The following is a 13,332-nucleotide window of genomic DNA, read 5'->3' as shown; positions in this document are numbered from 1 at the left end:
TTGCAGGGATCCGCGCACGCTTAATGGACCAAACTCTAAACAAGTCCAAAGCAGCTTCCACCGGGGCTTCGGCTTGACAGAGGGAGCCTCTTCAGAAACTGGGGGCTTAGGGAGACCACCCCAGGCCCGAGGCCTACTCGCTGCCCTCCCAAGAACTTCAGAACCAGCCACGGGGATTTGGGGACCTCAGCACGTCCTGTGGCCCAGTGCTGAATCGAGTTCCAGAAATGAAATGAGAGCTGACAAGAAAAGAGGTCCTGGGAGATAGTTGATGGCCACAGATAAATGAGGCGGCGCCCCTCCTAGTGGTTCAGGACTTTGTGGAGTCAGGACCTTGTGGGCTCAGTAGGGACCTGGCTTAGACTCAAAGGACCATTGGGGGCAGTGGGTGGACAGGGGCATTGCACGTTCTTGTTATAAAGTTTGAGGGCTCTAAGTGGGAGATCTTTTTGGAAATTTATTAGGAATACCCGACTTAGACTTGTCACCCAACAAGTTCCCATCTTTCCCCCTCCTCCAACCTGTGCTCAGGCCTTGGAAGATTTGGTGGGGCTGGTTGCACATCGTGGCACCTGGTCAGGTGTACAAGGATGAGAACAAGAACTCTCTGACCCTCCCTGGTGTCATCTACTCGCCAAAATCTCTGGTGGCTGCTCCATTCCAGCCAGGCGATGAAGCATGTCCTGGGGTTCTCCTTCTCCTAGAGGTCCCCTTTCTGGGTCTAGAATCCATGGAGTTTGTCTCGGTTAACCTATGTTCCTGTTGCCCAAGGCAAACTTCATGGGTTGCCCCAGGGCAATGCCACACCCCTTCTCTTCACTTCACTTCACTTCACTTCCTTGCCACCTGTCCTGTGGCCCCTGCACTTCCTAATCTAGATCTGTCACTTCCAAGTTCATGACCAAGATGAAGGTCGTGCAGAAGAGCCCTCCTGTTGATTGAGGTGGAGGGAATCAGGAGAATGGTGGGATCTAATTCTTCCTCCTGAGACAACAGGCCACTCAGCTCCACTAAACTGCCCTCCACATTCCCTGGTGGTGTTGAGAGAAAACACACTCACTACCATATCTAACGAGGGGTGACATTAAGAAACCTGCCACACACACAATCAGGTGGTTTGCTCAGCTTCAAAAGTAGAATCTTGACTTCAGGGTTTAGGACTTTGTTATTTTCATCTTTCACTCTTGACCCCCAAGCCAGCCAAAGATGAATAAATTCACTTTTTCCCCCCTAAGCAACACAGGAGTTTTTCAGTCCAAGGGATATGGGGGCAGGGGGGTGAAGGAAGCAACTAGCAGGTATCTTCAGGGGGGCTCCACTCTGGAAAACCAAGCAGCTTGAGCAGGACTTAGGCCTCAGCATCAAGAGAGCGTTAGTCCTTTCTCCAAAGTGGCTGTGTGCGCTTAGCGGGTGACTAAGTAGACGTGAGCGTCAACCTGGGGTCCCCGTCCCTTCAAGAGATCCCCTTGAAAACCGTTTCTGCCCAAGGCTCCTCTCAACCCAAGTGCAACCTCCCGATCCCACGGGGAAAGTGTCCCCTTCAGACATCAGAGACGGGGACGGGGAAGACCCCCTGAGCAGGCAGGCGGTGGGTGCGTGGAGTCTAGAGCTCAGGAGCGGCCACTTTCCTTAGAGTTGACAAGGTTGGGCGCGCCGGGCTGAGCCGGATCGGGGCCGGGGCCTGGGTGGCTACTAGCTGAGCCCGGCCCGGCCGAGCTGGAACAAGCTCCCGCCGGGCCCGAGCGCTAGTCCGCAAGGAGCGGAGCCCAAGTCGGGGCGCCGTGACGTCACGCGGGCTTCGCAGCCAATGAGAACGGCGCTGGCAAGGATATTAAGGAAAGTTAGCGACTGCCTGAGCACCCTCTTTTCTTATCATTGACATTTAAACTCTGGGGCAGGTCCTCGCGTAGAACGCGGCTGTCAGATCTGCCACTTTCCCTGCCGAGCGGCGGTGAGAAGTGTGGGAACCGGCGCCGCCTGGCTCACCTGCCTCCCCGCCCTCCGCACCCAGGTAACCCGCCTGAGCTCCGGCCCCAGCCGGGTGCCCGGCCTGCGCCGCCTTCTCCTCTGCCCACGACGGGTGCCCGCCCCCAAGTAGCTCAAGGGCTTGATGTGTTAGTTTTTTTTCTTTTCATTTCTTTCTTCTTTTTTTTTAATGGAGACAAACAAAGATGGAAGGGTGGGCTTGAAAGGGGTGGAATGGGAGGGGGGGGGGAATGCTGTCTTCTCTTGGCCGAGCGCGCTTTTGTGCCAAAGTAGCCAAATGTTCCAGCCCCTCCCCCAAAGATGACTTTGCAGTTGGGTGCTGAGCCGCGCGGGATGGGGTTGAAGAAGGGACCTGGGGTTCTGCTCGTTGCTGTTTGCAGAACCTGCTTGCGACCTTGAGTACTGTAGAAGATGGAGTGCGCCTTTAGCATCTAGCTGCCCCCCACCCACCTACCCCTCGCCAAGGCAGTTCACGACAGTTCATGCGACGAGAAAGTCCCCCACTAGCTGCTAGAGTTCGTGGCAACATCATCCCGGCGCGGCAGGCGAAGTGCAGCAAAAACTTTCCCGTGGTTGTGTGGCGTGGCTGGTCTGACCGAAACAAAGTGTGAGCGCCCGGAGTTCGTTTCTCAGAGAAGCAGAGGACGAAAGAATGTGGCTCGCGGAGCTGGGCAGCGCGAAGGGCTCCCAGCGTGTGATTTGAGCTTCACTCGGGGAGACCTAATAATTAGCGATTCTCACTGAGCTAGAACGCGGAATCCGGTTTCTGCTCGCGCTGCGCTTGTAGCCTCGATGCGAAGTTGTTGGGGGGACTTGGGGAACCCGGGAAAGCTGCGCTGGGGCCCCATTCGGCCCTGGGACGGCCAACCGGCTGCCAGAGTGTTTCCGAAGTGGGTCAGACACAGGAGGTTCCCACCCCACTTCGACTCAGTGGTTGTTCCACGGGAGCAAAAGTTCCGGGAGTCCAGCCTCAAGCGGCTGGAGACGCCAGGGCAGGCTTGGGCAGAGCCCAGGAGCACCCCCGCTGGAGAGTGGGGAGGCCTCAAGGCTAGGCCTGGGCTCACCCCTATCTCCCGTCCAGTGCCTCCTGGCACCCCCTCCCCAAGCCTGGCTGGGGGGAAAAGCACGTTGGGATACTGAATCCACGGCACGTGTGACAGGTGTTTAGGACACCCCCCCTACCCCAGCGGTACCCGCCCGGCCCGTGTCCCCTCGCAGGGTCTGCAGGCCCGCGGGAGAAGCGGCCCCCAGCCGGCCGGCCTCGCGCCTTACCTGGGCCCGGCTCCTCTGCGCTGCGATCTGGTCTCCGGAGCTGGGCGGCGAGCAGGTTGCCCGCTTCGCAGTGGGAAGTGGACCTTCTCCTCCAGTCATAAATCAAAGCCCGCCATCCTTGGGCCTCCTCCCTCATTAGAGATGTTTATTGGAGATGGTGTTTATTCGGCTGTCACGGCGAGAAAACGCAGTGACATAATTACCTCTGACCAGAGTCCGTGCCCCGCGCCCAGGGCCAAGCAGGGACCTCCTCTGTCGCCTTCTAACACTCGTGCCCTCCTGGATCGGAAGGTGCCTGTGGCCGCCTGATCTCCCCCCCCCGTTTCTTCCCCCTTAGCCCCCCTTCCGACCCTCTCCTATCATTTGGATTATTGAATGAGTTACCCTGCAGATTTCCCCAGGGCCAGAGCGATTGCTTATGAATTTGCTTTAGACTTTCAAAAGGAAACCGAAGGGAGAGCCCCCAAACCCCTTTGGGGCAGAAGGGGGCAGCGTGAGAGAGCTGGAAGGAGAGTCCTCGCTACAGCAACTTTTTGCTGCCCCTGAGGCCTGTGCTGGATCAGATCTGGGCCTCAGGGAACTGAGCGGCAAAGACTCACACGTCGGACCGGGGCTGCTGGTGGCAGGTGGGGCTTTGGTTTTCTTCTCTTCTTTCCTGGGTGAACTTTGTGGTGGTGGCTGGGCTCCCTGCTGAGGATTCTTACCCTCCCCTGCTTCTCTACACCATCGCATCTCTGGTCTCTGTTTCCCCCTTTGCCCTGTTTGTTTAGTCAGTCTGTGGGACAGAGGTAAGAAGTAATGAAAAGTGCCAAATTGTTCTCTAATTGAAAATACTTTTTTTTTTTTTTTTTTGGTGACCGCCGTTAACAAATATCTAGGCACCAGGCTTTTTTTTTTTTTTTTTTTTTTTTTTTTTTTTTTTTTGTGGTTTTTGGGTCACACCCGGCAGTGCTCAGGGGTTACTCCTGGCTCCATGCTCAGAAATTGCTCCTGGCAGGCACAGGGGACCATATGGGATGCTGGGATTCGAACCGATGACCTCTTGCATGAAAGGCAAAATGCTTTACCTCCATGCTATCTCTCCAGCCCCGGCACCAGGCTTTTGATCCCTCGCTGCCGCCTCTGTTCTCCAATCGCTAATAAAACTCACATTGAGTCCTTTAGTGCCTTGATTAACAGGCAGATTAACTCTTACTGGGGTGGGGAACAGCTTGTCCCAATCAATGTCATTTTAAAAGCCCGTCAGGATACGCTTAGCTCTGGTTCCCTGGCTGCTCTGGGAGGCAGCCGTGACATTTGCTCCCTCCTCCTTCTCCAGCCTCAAATTCCACCCCTCCCAGCAAAACACCCCTGTCCCCAGACCAGGTGCCCTGCTCCATTCTAGGGCAAACTTTAGTGCTGGGTCTCTGGTCTCCCAAACCAGAGGGGATCTCTAGGGAGAAGTGGCCTGAGCTTGCTTTTCTTTTGAAGCTGAACTCTTGCCTGGTGAGAGCGGCTGCTATTGGAGGGGGGGGGGGGCAGGGAGGATATGGAGAACTATTCTGGATGAGAATGCAGAAAGCAAACTTTCTTAGGAACCCAATTTGAAATATATCAGGAAAGTGCCACACTATTCAATTGTGGGACACCAGAAGTTTTAAACCTGGTCCCTGTCTAGACTAGATATCTGGTTTGGGAAGCAAAGGTTTAGGAGAGTCAGATCCCTGCGGTTGCAGGACTCTCTTAGCTGGGAGACCCAGTTGGACCATGAGTTAAAAGCATCTTTCCCAGGGAGGGAGGGAAGAGAGGCGCTCGCTTGCCGCCTCCTGTGCCTGGAAGAGGACCTAAGCCAGACAGCGCCCTGACACACTTGCCATTTGGCAGGAGAGTGGAAAGTTGAGGGCGCCGTCTTGCCCTCCTGCCGGCATGGTCTCAGCCTGGCGGCGCAACCCTCAGGAGCCGCTCAGGGCTGGCCTCGTCTTTTCGGTGCTACTGGGTGACCAGAAAACTGCAGCTTGCTTGGGAAAGGAGAGAAAGAGAAAGAAGAAGAAGGCCCCGAGTGGCCAAGGCAGATGGGGTGGGCGTCTCTCTCGCTTGCCAGCACCGCCAACCGGGGAACCCACGTCACCAGGGGCCTGCAAAGAGAGCTGGGATGGGACGCAGGTGTTTGCAGAGACTTTTCTCCAGAAGCCCAGAAAAAAAAACTCGTCCCCATTCTGCGCTGAACACTAGCCCTCTCTGCTTTGTGCAGACCAGCGAGAACTGTCGGGACATCGGGTTCTGAAGCCCAAAATCTTCAAGCCCCTGGAGTTGGGTCCACTGCAGGCCGCCTCTGTACAGGAAACCTGGCGGTGGACACAGGCGCGGGTGAAGCTGCTGAAGATCTCACACTTAAGAGACCTAGCCGAGGGCTCGAGGCCACAGAGGGTGCGCGGCGATTTCTTGCGGGTCCCTGCAAGCTACAGTCAGCCTCCCCCTGCCGAGTGTGATGACCTGGGAGGCCCCAGCGGAGACCACCGAAAAGTCGCCCTCTCTGGAGGGGAGGGCTCCGGGCAGAAGAGTGGGGGGGGTTGGAGGGGAAAAAAAGAGATGAAAAGGGGAAAGCGCGGAACCCCCGCTTGGAGGACTGCGACTGGGCCTGGGCCGTGCTAGGCGCCGCGCTGAAAATGGCGACCTGCGGGCACTCTCGGGGGGTGGCCGCCCCCTCCAGCCCCATTCCTGGTCCCGGTCACCACCCGGCTGCGTCCCCCCCCCCCCCTTGAACTGGTACTTGGTGGAGGGGATGAGGTTCGTGACCGTGCAAAACTGCAACCTCATCCCTGCGGAGAGCTCCCCGGAGCAGGAATTCTCGCTCCCCCACCTCTCTCACTCTTAAACTTTGCAAACTCTGCCTCCCTCGGGGCCGAGCCGCTCCCAAATATTGACACTTTGGAGGCGACGTTTGGTTGCTAGTTGGTTCCGAGGGGTCTCGGAGCCCCCACCCCCAGCACAATGACGTCAGGGGCATGCGTTCCGCGCTCCTCGCCCCTTCAGGGGAAAATAAAATTTATTTTTGGCGCGGTTAAAACTTTTCTCCTGAAGTTTAGCTGAGCTTTGGGGAGGGAGAAGCAGCGGGTCCAAAGCGCCCATGCCTTGGGGGAGCAGGGAATAGCAACAAGATTATGGCGGCTGCCTTCCTTCCGAAAGCAAAGTTAAGGAAGGTGCTAATCTCCACCCGATCGCTAATTGTGAGGTTGTAAGAATGATATTCGCCTCCAGTTGGGATGGTCGTTGTCCAACCCCCTTCTCCCTAGCTTAGGACTTGAGTTCCAGCTTCTTGAATGCGCCTGAGAAGTAAAAGGGAGAGAGAGAGAGAAAGAACTCGGGCTGGTCTGGACCTGGGCTCGCTGTCCCCTTCCCGGGAGCCTCTGGAAGTCGCGCTCCTACGAAATCAGCCACCGGAGGCCGCTGACCCCGGCGCCCAGCGCCTCCACCTTTGCCTCTGCCCGGGCTTTCTCGCCAGAGCCGAGTGCTCCAGGATCTCGGACAGTACCGTCCTCCCGTCCAGGTCCTAGACGAGCGGTTTGTCCCATCCCAACCTGGTCCCGAGCAGGGAGGCCTCCGCTCCCTAAGCCGGCTTCCTTTCCTGCTCACGGCCCAGCTGGAGAGGCGCACTAGGCGGTGGTCAGGGCAGCCCGCAGCAGCCGGGGGGCCCAGTTCCCAGGGGCAACTTCAGGGCCGCCTGTCAGCAGAGAATCCAGGGTGCAGAGACTTTATTGATGAGCGCTGACTTTCAGCACTTTTCAGAAGTCAAGAGGAGTCAAGTGCAGCCAGCGCTGGCCTCCTCGCTGCAGCTCCTCCAACTCCATTCTTCTGGGCCAGATCCTGGGGGGTGTGCCTCGTCCCAAAACCTTCCCCTTCCCCAGCTCCAGGGCCTGCACGCTGCGAAATATCTCTGGACTGAGGAGGACAAGGCAACCGATCCCTCCCCTGTCACCTTAACTGCCGGCTCCGAGGGGCGCCTTTGGAGTGTACTGAGGTGTGGTCTAATTGTCCGGCTTTCAACAAATGGACTTCTGGTGTGTGGTCAGAAGAGAAAAGCCATTTACTTACTTTCCTCCACGGTTTTCTGGCAACAGCTGAAGGGGAGCCGCCTCTCATGGACTGAACAGACCCAGGAGACCGGATCCTGGTGCTGAAACCATCATCCATAGACACAGAGAGAGAGGAGCGGTTGTCAAACCCCCAGCTCCCACTAACACCCCCGGCCACACTCACACACTCCTGCGTGGCTGCGGAGGAGACACACGCTCTCCCAGGCTGGGGCATCTCCCTCCACCGGGCCACCCCCACCCCGCCTTCCCCGCCCGCCCCCTCCTCTGGGGAGCCTGCAAAAGCCGCGCTCTTAGTCAACAAATGGCACGTGGGAGAAGTTGGTGAGTGTTTGGTGAGGACTCTTCAGGGCTTTTCACAAGAACCCTCTGTACACAAAGTAAGTGGTGTGTTTGCTCGGGCTTCTCCAGTCCCGGCTGTGCCTCTGCTCTGTTCCGTCGCGCACCGCGGCTTCCCAAAGGAGAAAGGACCGAAAGAAAGGGCCGAGGGGGCCACGGGAGGCCTAGGCTTGGGGGATCCATCCGATCGGCCTCGGTGAGTTAGTTCTCAGTCCGGTGGCCTCCTCTCGGTCTATCTAGGCTGGCCTGGGCCCCCGCCGGAATATTGTGATCGCCCCCAAGTCCCGCGCACGCCCCCCCTTCCTCGTATTCATCCTAGAGGTTAGGTGCATTAGGGCGCGGTCGCTGCGGGGGTCTCCCTACGTGCCAGCGCCCAGGCCCTGGAAGCTGGGGTGCAGGGGAGGGCGCCGGGGGAGGGGCAGTAGGCCACTCTGCTCCGGAGTTGGCCAGAAAGGACGGCACGGAACTGTGAAAACTTGTTCCCGCCTTGAACTGGGAGTCTTGTACCCGAATTGGGGGCGGGGGCAGTGGCACGAACCCCCCCCCCATACACACGCCAGATCCCCAGCTAGCAACCTCCACTCGAACCCTCAGATTTGCAGGCAGCGTGTGCAAGCATCGCTGAGACTCCCCTGAGCGCTCGTAGTTTTAGCGATGTCGGCGAGCGCCCGCTCCAGGGCCTGGGCGCGGGGGGCCCAGCGCCGGGGAGAGGAGCTGGGGGACCCACCGGCGGAGCCGAAAACAAGTGTATTCATATTCAAACAAACGGACCAATTGCACCCGGCGGGGAGAGGGAGCATCCAATCGGCGGGCGCGAGGCTCCGGCGCTGCTTTGCATAAAGCAATATTTTGTGTGGGAGCGAGCGGGGCATTTGCATGTTGCGGAGTGATTAGTGGGTTTGAAAAGCGAACCGTGGCTCGGCCTCATTTCCCGCTCTGGTTCAGGCGCAGGAGGAAGTGTTTTGCTGGAGGATGATGACAGAGGTCAGGCTTCGCTAATGGGCCAGTGAGGAGCTGGTGGAGGCGAGGCCGGGCGCCGGCACACACACATTAACACACTTGAGCCATCACCAATCAGCATAGGTGTGCTGGCTGCAGCCACTTTCCCTCACCCACACTCTTTTATCTCTCACTTTCCAGCCGCTGACAGCCCCATTTTATTGTCAATCTCTGTCTCCTTCCCAGGGATCGGAGAATCGCTCTCACACACCCAACCAGCAGCGTCCGTGGAGAAAACTCTCGCCAGCAACTCCTTTAAAAACACCATTTCCAAGCCTTGTGGTCTTTAATAAGCAACTACCGCCAAACCAAAAAGCAAAAGCAAAACCCCTACTAACCCAACACAACTCTTGACAGGAGCTTTCGCGAGAGAGGATGCCGCATCAAGGTGAGTCCGCTTCTTTCTTCTGGCTTCATTTTTTTTTTTTATTATTATTGCGATAGCCAGGCAGGTCTCTCCACCACCCCCACTCCCCACCTCCAGCGCCCCCTTTCCTTCTTTCTCCCCGATCGCCGGCCCCCTCCCCCCATCGCATCGCCTGGAGAGTTTGGGCCGGAGAAGTTTCCACGCAGGAGCCCAAACTTTCTACTTCCAGCGAAAGCCCGCGTCCGAGGGCGATTGCCAGCGAGCTGGGAGCGGAGCGGGGTTTCGGGGGGCGGGCGACATCATCGCAGCGCCAGCGCAGACTGAGCTCGCTTGGAAAGCATCGAGCCACCCGGCGTAGCTCCCGGCTACTGCTTCGTCAAATGCTCCCGGAGGGCGGGAGAGGACGCAGGATTCTCCGGTGCTCCCCCCGGTGCCAGGGACGGCCGCAGAGATCAGCAGGCTTTGTCCAGCCCCGGGCCCAGCGAGGGCGCAGAGAGCGAGCGCGCCGAGGGAGCCGGAGCGCAGCGCCGCCCGCCCGCCCGCCCGCTCGCTCGCCCTCCGGCTTTGTGCCGCCCTCGGCTCGGGCACCGAAGAGTTTGCTGGCATCCAGGCACCGAGGGGCACCGTGCACGCCACCAGCGCTAGCGGATTCGGCGGGCCAGGCAGCCCCACGGCCTCCGGAGGCTGCGAGACAGAGAGAGCGAGTGAGAGCGCGCCGGGAGGAAGCCACCAGGCCAAGGCGGTGGAACGGAACGCGCGCTCCGAAGCAGCTCAGAGCCGAGCGGGTGAATTGTCAGCTTCCAGCAAACCCCCCAGACTCTGGTCCCCAACTTGAGCGCAGAGCTCGGAACTTGAAAACTCTCCACTCCCGGAGTTCTTTCTCCCCAACCTTCGCCCCAGCTCTGCAGAAGCTGAGGTCTTCTTCACCCCCCGTCCTTCGGCCCCCAGCGCTCGGTGGGTATTTTATTTTTTTTCCTTTTTCTTTTTTAATCTCTGACCAAGCTGCATTCGATCTTGGCATTTCAACAAGTTTCGAGGTGAAAAGGTGGATTGCTTTTTTTAAAAAAGAAAAAAAAAATAAGAAAATCAACTGATTTTTTTTTTCTTTGTGAGACCTGAAAAGAAATCAATATGAAAGCTTTGCTCTCTGCTCATTCCTCCGATCGCAGCCTCTCCCAGCTAATTAGTCTGAGTAATTTGAGAGCTTTTCGATTCTAAGACCCCAGGAGGAAAAGTGCCTTTTCAAAGTTCATAAAGTTGTTGCCTCTTTCCTTGTGCTGATTTTCTCAGTCCCCCCCTGCACCATAATAGCCCTGAATTTTAGCAAGTGTAATTGGGGGGAAATGGAGTTGAATTTCAAGTGGAATTGCTTTCTTTTTCGAGTGCTAAAACCGGCTCTTCAGTCATGAGTGATTTCTAGAAAGTTTAAAAACAAAGTGAACTGTGGTTTCTTCCCCCTCACCCCTCATACTCTCTAAAGCTCCCTAAACCATTTTAGAGGTTTAACTGGAACTTGGGAATGTTTGAGGAAAGGGATATGCGTGTGTGTGTGTGTGTGTGTGTGTGTGTGTGTGTGTGTGTGTGTGTGTGTGTGTGTGTGTGTGTATGGGGAGGTGGGGGTTGTTGGCAAGAGCAGAAAATGAAATGAAAAGCAAAGAACATGAAAGCCCGGTGAATTTACCGAGAAATACTAATTGTTGGTGTTGACATTACAATTTTTATAGCTGGTGACCTTTGCAAATGTCTGAAGGCAATTTGATTAGTTGTTATCTTATTTGGTTCTAGAGAGTAAAACTTTGTCATCTTAATTGCTAATTATACTTAGGTTGAGGAACCCGAAGGGCCTAAAGTGTGCTTCCCCTCCTTAGCCCCAACAAAGGAGTTTGGGAGGATGATTTTGAGAATTAGGTGATTAGAACAACAGGAGTATCTGAAAGCTAAGCTAAGGCTTCTGTCCGGGATGGGAGAGAGGCAGTGGTCCAGGAGCTCAGGACTAAGGCCTGGTGACACCCAGGCTTTTTCAGAGCCCTTTTCAGTGTGGAGCCTGGGTCTGATTGGGGAAGTTCTGGTCTGAGGCTGGGGAGTCTACCGCTGGACTGCTTCCTAGTGTCAATGTTCTTGGCTTCCCAGATTGTTTCTGCACTAAGTAATTAGATAGCTTCTTAGTGAAGAGGTGGAGGGGGTGGGAATAGAACAGAACCGGAACTTGAAATATGTCCACCTTCCCAGTTGCTGCGAAAATTTGAAAAATTGTTGGCTGGGCCTTTCTGGAATCAGTTAAATCTTCTTTTAAGAGATTCAAAAATGGACGATCTGGTATGGAAGCATTCAGTGATCAGTGAGTACACTGTAGGTTATAGAGAGGAGTTCGGGAAGTTTTCCCTATTAGTGGGGAATTCTACTTCCTTTCTCCCTGCCGGCAAGGACTTTTCAGAGTCCTACTTGGAGGTGGGGACACATTATCTAGGGACTGAGATTTCTGTCTATTGAGGCTGAGGAAAGAAAGATTAAGAAACGAGGGATCCCCCAAGAATCCAACCCACCTAGGGGTGACTTGGTAGTCCAAGGCCATTGTTGGCATTTACCAGGCCAAATTCAGAAGCTGGAGAAAGTCCTCTTAAGTTTATTTTTATGGATTTAAACTGCCTCTCGGCTAGTTAATAAAGTAGACCATGAATGGCTTGAAGGCGGGGAGTGTCTCTTGGAATTTCTTGCTTGTTGGCAAGCAATATTAATAATCACAATAGGCAAAAGAGAAAAATGATGACTATTTTAGCATTTTATGAAACAAAACCACAAAGAAATGATGCTTTGGCTATTTAATTATTTTACTTTTTACTCCTTGCAAATGTCTTGAATGAGTTCTTTATTGTAGCTCTCTCTTTCCAATTGAGCTCCCCACGGTGCCGTTGTATCTTTTTACAGCCCCTAACAACTCACACCAGTAACACAATTACTTCCAGATATTTATAACAAGAAATTACTTTTGTATCACCCCCAACTCCAAAACCTACTTTTTAATAGAATGTAGGGAGGAGATGTGTGTGTGTGTGTGGGGGGGTTAACAGGACTGTGGAGAGACCCACATTAGATCAAGACTTTTGAAGCAAGACGTGTCCTTCTGTTGTTCCCATTGTGAGTTGTTAGGTTGTTGGTGCCTGTGGAAGCTATGTTGTGAGTTAGGGAGACTCGGTTTTGCTCTTTGGGTTTGGGGAGAGCTGGAGAATAGAAGCCATTGTTTGCTGTCTGAAGGCTTTGTCAACCACACTCACCCTCTTCTGTTGTCGTACTTTTTAAAGCATTGAGGCGAGGTAGACTGCCTGTGTCTAGTACTGTAAAGGGGGGAAGATCTAAACACCCAAAGAGAAGCTAATCACTATAAGTGTGTGTGTGTGGGGGTGTTAGACTCACCATTTTCTTCCTAAGTCCCAGAAGAGCTAGCTGATGGGCTGAAAAGGGAATCTGGCTGGGAAGCTTTGAAGGGGAAACTGAGGGCTCAAGAGGTAACCAGAGAATTGATTAGGGAGAGCTTTGGGGGAAAAGTGAGGGTGATAAAAAAAAAACCCTAAGAAAGAAGAGAGTGATTCTGCAGTTTTCCAAGTCCAGTGACCCTTCTTACACACAGAAGTGTCCTGAAGTTCTTGAGTCCCTTTTTCTTTACTCAAAACTTTAGGTAGCAGTGTCTCTCTCATCAGCCCTGCAGCTCACTTCCTTCTCTTGTTCCCTCCTGGTCCTTGCTCATTTGCAAAAATGAGGTCCTGCTTCTCAGACTCTCTAGTATCCCAAGCTACCAAGCCAGTTCAGGGAAGTCACTTCCAAAAGGTGAGCCATCTTCAGGAGCAGCTAGTGAAAAGATATGCTCAACTTTGAGTTTAGGTTTTTGATAGTTTGAGTCCAGTCCAAGAAACACCCCCCTCCCTTGCAAGCCACAGTCCCCCAGAGTGAAGCTCAGAGTGGCCCTATACTTTCTAATCACAGTATGACAAACCACTTTTTCCTTCTGTTTTGTCTTAGGAGGAAGACTTTAACTAGGGGCGCGCAGATGTGTGAGACCCTTTATTGTAAGAGTGGACAGACATCTCAGATCTCAGGCAAGTTCTACAGCGGCTGATTTTGGGCTCCAAAACCCAAATAAGAGTTGCATTTCTAAATGCTATTTTACTGTAATTCAAAGGGAAGACACAAGCAAGCAAAATACAGTCATATGTTTTTCGAATTAAAAAATAGTCAATTACCGAAGGATTTGAGAAAAAACAGATACAAAACATTGCGATATTTTATTTGTCATCCAAAGGGGTT

The 13,332-nt window shown here is 54.4% G+C and overlaps 1 long non-coding RNA gene across 3 annotated transcripts; it reads left to right on the top strand.

Annotated features, from left to right (window-relative positions):
• The first annotated feature begins 1,857 nt into the window (after positions 1-1,857).
• LOC126018022 (uncharacterized) lies at positions 1,858-13,125 on the top strand. 3 transcript variants are annotated; one of them, XR_007498908.1, is made up of 3 exons: positions 1,858-2,011; positions 8,853-9,054; positions 13,048-13,125. It is a non-coding gene; the product is annotated as an uncharacterized LOC126018022 (long non-coding RNA). The 3 variants fall into 3 exon arrangements; XR_007498909.1 differs by lacking the exon at positions 1,858-2,011 and adding an exon at positions 4,697-4,743; XR_007498910.1 differs by lacking the exon at positions 1,858-2,011 and adding an exon at positions 7,726-7,863.
• The last annotated feature ends 207 nt before the right edge of the window (positions 13,126-13,332 follow it).

This window comes from Suncus etruscus, chromosome 9 (genome assembly GCF_024139225.1).
Source record: "Suncus etruscus isolate mSunEtr1 chromosome 9, mSunEtr1.pri.cur, whole genome shotgun sequence".
In the NCBI taxonomy this organism is placed as follows: domain Eukaryota; kingdom Metazoa; phylum Chordata; class Mammalia; order Eulipotyphla; family Soricidae; genus Suncus; species Suncus etruscus.
This window is presented reverse-complemented; position numbering and strand designations above follow the sequence as displayed.